This window comes from Photinus pyralis, unplaced genomic scaffold (assembly GCF_008802855.1).
Source record: "Photinus pyralis isolate 1611_PpyrPB1 unplaced genomic scaffold, Ppyr1.3 Ppyr1.4_LG5, whole genome shotgun sequence".
NCBI lineage: Eukaryota > Metazoa > Arthropoda > Insecta > Coleoptera > Lampyridae > Photinus > Photinus pyralis.
In genome coordinates, this window is record NW_022170596.1 from 17,762,140 (window position 1) to 17,772,118 (window position 9,979).

Sequence of the window (9,979 nt, forward strand, 5' to 3'; positions counted from 1 at the left end):
TAAGTATTGTCTTCTAAAACGTAGCGGTAATTCCGATTATTCGCATAGTACGCTTTCCTTAGGGCTTGTTCTAAAGAAACCATTAGCGATTCGTAAGGCTGTATGTTGGATGGCGTCGATCGGTTTTAATAAATATGCTTTTGCCGCGCCATACACGATGCAACCATAGTCGATTTTGGAGAGGATCGTAGACTTGTAGAGAGAAGTTAAAGTCGAGCTGTCTGCTCCCCAGTTGTGATTAGATAGAACTTTCATGATGTTAAGTCCCTGTTTGCATTCGTTTTTTAAGTTATTGAGATGTTTCGTCCATTTCAATTTTTTGTCAAATGTTATTCCTAGATATTTACAGCATTCGGAGTATTTTATTGGATGAGAGTTTAGGTACAGAGGAGGAGGAGGCAAATTTTTCTTTTTTGTCGAAAATAGCATTGCTTTTGTTTTCATGGTGGAGAATTTAAATCCAGTCGCTTTTGTCCACTCTTCGAACTTGCCGATCGTTTCTTGAAGAAATTTTCCGGAAGCGTCACGGTTTTTCCCTCGACAGTATATTATTATATCATCTGCGTATAAGGAGATTTTGACTGGGTCTTGTACCTTGCTTGCGATGTCATTTATCCCTACTAGAAACAGTGTCACGCTTATTATCGATCCTTGCGGGACACCATTTTCTTGTTTAAATTTTTTGGATAGCGTGTTGTTTACCCTGACTTGAAAATATCTATCTTCTAAAAAGGTGCGTATGTATTCCAGTAATTAAAGGAAGAAAATAAATATAGACATTAATTTACTCATTTTGCAATCGGAAATGGGGGAAGCGTTTGTTTTAGTACATGTGTGTGCCCGCCAATTGTGCTTTCAGCAAATTTATGAAATAAACAGGCGTACTAAATCTGTTTAATGAGAACCACGTTGCACGGATTTAAACAAAGCTTAAAGCGAACATTGGTTAAATAGGTATAGAATTACGAATGGTAAGCGAGGGGAAACCTCCCAATAGATTGTTCCTTTTGATCAAATTAAATTATATACAAAACCTTCAGGAACCCTTTTGAATTTGGGTTAAAGGATATTTTCCGAGCATTTCGTTAGCGTAAGCATACACATAATTCGGCTGCCTCCCTCGTTTACACTGAATAGATTGTAAGTTACGTAATTTTTTCTTAAAGATCGCTAAGTTGGTGGGAAGGAACCTTTCCGAGAACAAAGGGAATGCTTCTTAACAAAATCTTGTTACTTTTAATATAATGCAAAGGTGGAATTTTCCGAGAGGGTCATAAATTTCTAAGGGTACTCTAGATCGCATGTTGAAGATTATAACATAAACTCCACGATGAGATATTGAGAGCAAGATTGTAAAACGCTCTTCATATCAAAACATTATGTAAGTGCTGTGCGCGGTTGCATAATGTGTATCGATTTTCTGTAATTAACCGTTCATTATTCGCTCGGTGCGTCAAATGACCCCATCGTTTACACACTACCCCACTTCAAATTCTACTATTGTAAATTGAAGGGCTCTCCTTTATAATACAAAAAAAATCACTTATACATTGGTGAATTTCGTGCTTTTTCGTTTCATTATCTCACGCTCCACTTTATTTGTTCTTTTTAGAAAAACAGACGCAGATCTAAAAACGAAGCGAAAATTTTATCGAAAAGTAAAAGAACGCTGTAGAGTGTAGGTGCAAGCAGTGCTTTAGATTTAACTTTGGTATGATTGATAGGGACATAACTGAAATGCATGTAGCTCCTTATCTCTTTTTTAATGATAATTCATGCAACCCAAATACAAAACATCGAGCCTCAATTAAATCAAGATCCAAAACAGGTTTTTAGACAAAAACAGCATTAACTACACTTCCCGGGAAACGCCCAGGAATGCATAAAAAAGGTGTTAGCTACATAAGTCAAATGCACCCAAAATAAAATTGCCAACAATACATTAATAACAAAATCCCAGAATTGAAGTTCGACACCCGCCAGAAATTTGGACCCAATTCCGAAGTGACTAAAGGTTGTAAAATATTATTTTGGGATCCTTCGAGAAAGTCACTTCTGGACGGGAATTGAGAAGCTGATTGAATGTACCCTTGTATAGACAGGGGTGCAAGTAGTTTTATTTTATGGTCGCTTAAAATAGTTGTACAATTGACACAGGTTAGTTTATGAAGAGTTTGCAATACGATAGAAAGACTTACTGATTAATGTTAGTAATTTAACTTTACTTTACACTTCTTTTAATCAATAGCAATTCTAAACTTTCAGAAGCTAAAGGAAACGTAGGTATCAGTGGAATAAAAAAGTACCAAAGCCTATTTATATTTTATATATAGCAAAAAGTTTGAGACACTGTAACAGTTTAGTTTATTTATATTCAAATTTCAAAATTACCGCTTGCTACATTAGGCAGGATATAGGTGAGATGGCGCCACTTGTACGCGTGCTTCTTTCCTCGCGCAGAATCGCGTAATTTTTTCACTTCATTTCCGTTTTAAAGCCAACGAGGTTGTACTTGTAGAGCGTGGCATTGTGAATTCTTCTAAAACCAGTGGGTAATATTTGCCATCATTCACGTAAAATCTCTGGCAATTTTACCTGTTTATTGGCGTTGTTGAGTAGAGTAACTCAGAAGCCGTTTTCTCCGTTGTGAGGCTATATCTGGTGGAAGTTCATCGCCCTACCTACATGTAAGTGAAATGGCGTTGACTTTCTTCTACGTTATGTTATCTAAAATTCTTTCAGATTCACAACCTCTTGGATAATTTCCATATTTCATTGATTTAAGTATTTTTCATTACCCTCCTGACGATTTCAGGTATGTTATTAAAAATCTCGTTAAGGGAGTTTTACATCTTCATTACTTTTAGGGGTCCATGTAGTAGATGAATTCTTGTACCGATCAATCCATGTAGTAGATGAATTCTTGTACCGGTCAATCCATGTAGTAGATGAATTCTTGTATGTAAATGAATTTGCATCTTGCGAATATTCCGGAGTACGAACACCTGTTGATTGCCGGCAGTTATCCGGCGTACCACCGAGTAGATAAGCGCTAACACCTAAACGATACCGGGAGCGACCAGCTGATGGTGGAATTTTCGGAAGATACGATCTTTTACACAACCTTTTTTTTATTTGCTTTAATAGTACCGTTAATCTAGTGTAACCTTCCGACGATTTATGATCGGAGCTTTGTATTTTGTTCGCATCAAGTGTTTGAGGTCGTGACTCTCTTCAAGAGCAACGCACCTGTATTTAACGTATGGGTAAACGAGCCGGCTACGAGTAAGCTATTTTTGGCCCTTCCGGCTCATATAATCGTTCCGAGCGTTGTAGCTTGGGGTTTGTTTTTGTGTTACAGAACTGGAACTTCGAAGGAGAGCTCTTTTTCGGAGAAGACAGCGTATGTGTTATTCAAGGTAAGATTTTTAATTTACTTGTACCCAGTGTTGCCTATATGAGTTGTTATTCGGGTTAACTTAATTCTATCTTTGCATCCGTTGAAATCTTAACTACATTTTTGCTCGATCATTGTTGTAGGGGGCTGGTAACGTAATTATTAGGGAAGTGTTCAGGAATTTATTTGGGGATTATTTTTGTCATTTAAAGTATTTGTTATTGTCGTATTGAAGATACATTTTATTTGCCGATCCTGCACCGTTTTGTCAGGATTAATAAATCAGAATTGCTCGTAGTGAATTTATTATTTGGCTCTCTTGTGTTTTCCCAATTTCTATACAGGAGAGGTCAGAATTTGTGCAAAATTGGGTGGCGCTCAACTAATCATTTCTAGTAACTACCAAAGATCAGAACTTATGTTATATGCCCAAACGAACAAACCGCTGTGGAAGATTCTCATCTCGAGCCCTTCTTTTAATTAAGAATCTGAGCTAGCTGGCCGTTTATGCGGCGGGGTTTGAGTTTTACAGCGCCGAACTAACCTCACGTTATAAAGTGACACCCTTCAACGTGTGGCCTGGGCATAATTTGTTTAAATTTAAGTTTTTGGCCTTATTTTTAAATTATCTCTTCTAAATTGAATTTGTGGTTATTACTGATATTTGTGTATTTCTTGGTATTTAACAGGTACCTATATTGTGTTATCTTTTTATATTTGTATTTTGAATTTATTGTGTGATCATGGCTATGGAAATTAACCGATTAAGAGAGACTGAACTCCAATATGAAATTGAGATTAGAGCGGGACAAATGGGGAGTAATATGAACGAAAGTCGTTTAATTCTCAGAAAATTGTTAGAGTTAGAGAAAGCACCTGGTTATGTTGCTCCAGAGTACCCTTTTACCTTTGCTCAGGATTTAGCTGCTCTTACTGAATTGACAGTGATCCTTCAGAATAAGATTGACAATTTTGATGATGCTTTTGGGGGAGGTTCATATTTGTCAATTGTTACCATGCTAGCTCATGCCGACAGACGTTTACATAGGACTCGCACATTATTGCAGCCTTCTGCTGAACAATTAAGTAAACTTGGGGAATTAGTTGGTTTATTTCGACAATTAAGAGCTTCACTCGATAACAAAGCTTTTCATTTTAACGACTCAATTATGCCTTCAGCAACTGCTGTAGTTTCTTCTACACCTACTAGACGTACTGCAGAACTACAACCAAGATTATCCGTACCGAGTACTCCTGTACATAAATGGGGATTAAAATTTTCCGGGGATAGTAGAGGTGAAACTTTGAATTCATTTATCGACCGAGTTGAGCGAATGGCTCGTGCTCGTGGAGTAGATCATCCAACGTTATTTGAGACCGCCTACGATTTATTTGAAGGTACTGCGAACACCTGGTACAACATTAATTCTCATAAAGCTACTTCATGGGAGCACTTAGTGCAATTACTACGAGATGCATTTCTACCACCACACTATGAGGAAGATTTGCTCGACGAAATTAAAGCTCGTTTACAGGGTCAGAATGAAAAAGTAGACATTTATTTTGCAGTAATGCAGGGTTTATTTTCACGACTAAAATTACCACCTCCAGAATATGAACAAGTCCGTTTAATTAAACGCAATTTATCACCATTTTATTTGACTAAATTAGGTCCTAATGTTCCTCAGACATTAGATGAACTTTTAATTGAATGCAGACGTTTTGACGATATCAAACATGATTTAGACAGACACCATGCCTTACGCAACCGAACATCACTACCATTACTCGAACCTGGGTTTAGCTGTCCCACCAGTAGTCGACAAATGTCACCACGTCCACCTATTTATGCAATGGAAACTCCAAATTCTCCTTGCTTTAATTGCCAAAAATTAGGTCATCATCGGGTTGATTGTCCTGAACCAAGGCAATTATTTTGCTGGAAATGTGGCGCACAAGGCGTTACGGTGCGCAGTTGTTCTTTTTGTTCGGGAAACGCTCCGAGAAACGCTCATTAAGTCGTCGTGACGTTTCTTTAGTACAGGCGACAAACATTTTGAAAATTTCTTCCAAACCTAAACTTGACTTTTTATTACAGCATGTGGGAAATGACTTGAGACCTTATGTCCAAATTAAAATTTTAGACATTCCTTTTTTGGGATTATTAGATTCTGGCGCTTCACGTTCTTTTATCAATCCCGATACTTTAATTCAATTGCAAATACTCAATTTCAATTTTGTACCGAAAGTTATTTCTTGTACGGTAGCAAATAGCTCCGATGCACATTCGATTGGTTACATCACTGTGCCAATTACCTTAAAGGATCGTACTGTGCTGTTAGATTTGTTGGTGATGCCTGATTTGGTTACTAATTTAATCCTGGGAGTAGATTTTTGGGATAGGATGGGTATCATTCCGAATATTAGCGATGACTGTTGGCATTTTACTTCTTGCACGCCAACTCAACCTAGTGTGGCCATAGTGGAACAGTCTCGTCTCACTGATGAACAACCCCATTCTTTACAAACCCTCTTAGATCTGAAATTTTCGCTCATGGGAGACAAGTTAGGATTAACCCCAGTAGGTAGACACGAGATACGCCTGGTAGAGGGCGCTATTCCTATTAAACAGCGGTACTATCCAGTAAATCCGATTAAACAGAAAATCATTAACGACACCATTGATGAGATGCTTAGGGACAGAGTCATCGAACCATCGAACAGCGGATGGGCTTCACCTGTCTGTCTGATTCCCAAGAAAGACAAAACCTATAGATTTTGTGTGGACTATAGGAAACTTAACTCTTTAACTGAGCGCGACGCTTTTCCTTTGCCCTATATCAATACCATCTTAGACCAATTACGTGACGCTAAATATCTTAGTTCCCTGGACATTAAGTCAGCTTATTGGCAAATAGAGGTTGCTGAGAATTCGCGCCCTTTCACAGCTTTTACTGTGCCTGGTCGTGGTCTTTTCCAATTTCGAAGGATGCCCTTCGGCTTGACTAATGCCCCTGCGACTTTTCAGCGCATTATCGATACCATTTTGGGACCTGAATTGCAACCCAACGTTTTGGTTTATTTGGACGATGTGGTTATTATATCACAAGACTTTGACTCACATTTAAAAATTTTGAACACCGTTTTTGACAAATTAATTGCTGCTGGCTTCACTCTGAATAAAAACAAATGTCACTTCTGCCGTTCAGAACTTAAGTATTTAGGGTATGTTGTGGATTCCTTTGGCTTACACCCAGATCCTGACAAAGTCAAGGCGATTTTAGATATTCCAACACCCACTACGGTGAATGATATACGACGTTTCTTAGGAACTTGCGGTTGGTACCGTAGGTTCATTCCTGATTTTTCAACCGTTCTTGCTCCTTTAACCAGACTTCTTCGGAAAAATGTTAAGTTTGAATGGACGTCTGAATGTGAGGAATCTTTTCTCAAATTAAAAGAACTTTTGGCAACTGCACCTGTGCTCAATTGCCCGGATTTTACCAAACCTTTTGTCCTTCAGACCGATGCTTCTGCTTATGGGCTAGGAGCTGTCTTGACTCAAACTTTTCCGGATGGGGAGCGAGTGGTATGTTATTTATCCCGATCATTATCCCGAGCGGAACAAAATTACAGCACGACTGAACGTGAGTGCTTAGCAGTCATTTGGGCGGTAGAGCAACTTCGACATTACCTCGAAGGAGTTTCTTTTACAGTCATTACTGACCACCATTCTCTTTTGTGGTTGCATTCTTTGAAAGACCCCCAAGGACGTTTAGCACGCTGGGCTCTTCGTTTACAGCCGTATACCTTTACTCTTGTCCATCGTAAAGGCAAGGACAATATTGTTCCCGATCTTTTGTCACGTACTGTACCTGTGATCGAAGCTGTACATTCTTCAGATGTTACGGTGGATCCGAACGATTTCAAAACTTCTAAAGACCCTTGGTACCTTGGTATGTTTGAAAGATTAGAGCGAAGTCCTCATAAATATCCCGATTGGCGAGTGAAAGATTCGTTGTTGTATAAATATATCAAGTCCGCTTTACAATCTCATGATTATGAAAAATGGAAACTTGTTGTTCCTTCTGATTTTAGACAATCTCTTATACAAGAGAACCACAATAATGTTACTTCAGGACACCTTGGTGTTTATAAGACCTTTTGGCGCATTCATCACCGATATTATTGGCCGAGAATGAAGTGCGATATTAAGCGTTATATTTCTCGCTGTACCACCTGTGCACAACATAAACCTGAACAACTTCGACCTGCAGGGCTTATGGGTTCACATCCTCAAATTTATGAACCGTGGCAGATGATCAGCTTAGATTTTATTGGTCCTTTACCTCGATCCACTCAAGGGCGAACTCATTTATTAGTTGTTAGTGACTATATGAGTAAATTTGTACTTCTTTTTCCCATAAGGACGGCGAATGCCAAAACTCTTGTCAAATGTATTGAAGATTCTGTATTTCTTGTGTATGGAGCTCCACAATTCCTTATTTGTGACAATGGCGTGCAGATGCACAGTAGACTTTTCTTAGATCTGTGTGAAAGCTACCGTGTAAAGGTTCGATTTACTCCTTTTTATCATCCACAGGCTGATCCTGCGGAGAGGGTGAATCGTGTGGTAAAGCAATTGATAGCCACTTACGTTAAGAACAATCACAAACATTGGGACGCTCATTTAGCTTCGATAGCTTGTGCTCTTCGAACTTCTAAGCACGAAACCATAGGTGTGACTCCCTATCGTGCTAATTTTGGGAAAGAATTTCGTATTCGAGGGGACAGCTTCGACACTGACATGACGGACAATGAGCCGATTGACGTAGAACAACGGTTAGCGCAACAGCAAGGACTGTACGACAAAATTATTGCACGCATTAAAGACAGTCATGACCGCAACAAACAACATTATGACTTACGACGTAGGCATGTTAACTATGAGATAGGAGATTTGGTTTGGCGTAAAAATAAGACTTTGTCTGATGCCACTAAAGATTATTCAGCGAAGTTAGCTCCCAGATTTTTAGGACCATTTACGGTTAGCCGTAAAATGGGGTATTTGACCTATGAGTTGAAAGATTCTAATGGTAAATCTTCTGGAACGTGGCACGTCCAGGATCTCAAACCTTATATTGAACCCGATGATCATGGTTAGACATTTGTTGTCGCCGGATTGCTTGTTTGTTGACGATTTTGAACCACTAATTTTGACGTATTCTTATTCTTGGATTTGACTTTGATATATGTATTTATATGTTATATGTTCCATATTTCTTCTTCTTCTTACTCTTTGGGTGGTTTGCCCACAAAGTGGACCATGCATAGGGGATGGTTTCTAGGATCATAGCTTAACACCTGCTAGGGGGGGATTTTCTTCTTTTCTCCCGATCCATTTCCTCTTTTTTTCTTCCTTTTTCTATTTGCACCTCGACCACTTCTTTTCTTCTAATTTCCACAGGGGAGATTTGGGAGAGGTTGCCCTTTTCTTTTCACTTTCCTATTTTTCTATCTTTTTCTACTCTTCTTTCTTCCGTTCCACAGAGTGTATGTTCGTATGAATGGATGTATGAGTGATACACAAGAGCAAGGGGGTGGGTGCGCCTTCCCTGTGCGAGCCTCGGTGACCATGGGACCCCTGGAATCGGCATGAATGAGTTTTTTTTTTTCTCCGCAAATGTGATTTCTTCTTTCTCTCTTACTGTCTTCTATCCATAGCACCTTCTTCATTTCATTACGCTAGTGCATGGTGGAGTTGGGTTGGAAAGGTACCTTCTTTTTGGGGGTTTCCTTCTACACTTTTTCGGCAAGGGGGTCAAAATTTGGGCTTTTGTGTCGTTTTTAGTCAGGGAGGGGGGTTGCTATTGTCATGATACCCGACGGCGCGAGATTCCATCTTTACGCGAGGGCATGTCAATACCCGATTTTGCATACCTTTTCCGCTGCTGGAGAACCTGGGAAAATTCTTTGAAGGTGAAATTCTTTGGGGGGGAGTTTTTTTTTACACTGGGGTGGGTTTTCGGGTTTTCAATTTGTTTGCTTCCTTTTCGAGTGTGTGTGCTGGGTTTTTCGATCGTCGGAAAACTTGTAGTTTCCCTCCTGTCGAAGGAGAGGGGGGGTGTAACAGTTTAGTTTATTTATATTCAAATTTCAAAATTACCGCTTGCTACATTAGGCAGGATATAGGTGAGATGGCGCCACTTGTACGCGTGCTTCTTTCCTCGCGCAGAATCGCGTAATTTTTTCACTTCATTTCCGTTTTAAAGCCAACGAGGTTGTACTTGTAGAGCGTGGCATTGTGAATTCTTCTTAAACCAGTGGGTAATATTTGCCATCATTCACGTAAAATCTCTGGCAATTTTACCTGTTTATTGGCGTTGTTGAGTAGAGTAACTCAGAAGCCGTTTTCTCCGTTGTGAGGCTATATCTGGTGGAAGTTCATCGCCCTACCTACATGTAAGTGAAATGGCGTTGACTTTCTTCTACGTTATGTTATCTAAAATTCTTTCAGATTCACAACCTCTTGGATAATTTCCATATTTCATTGATTTAAGTATTTTTCATTACCCTCCTGAC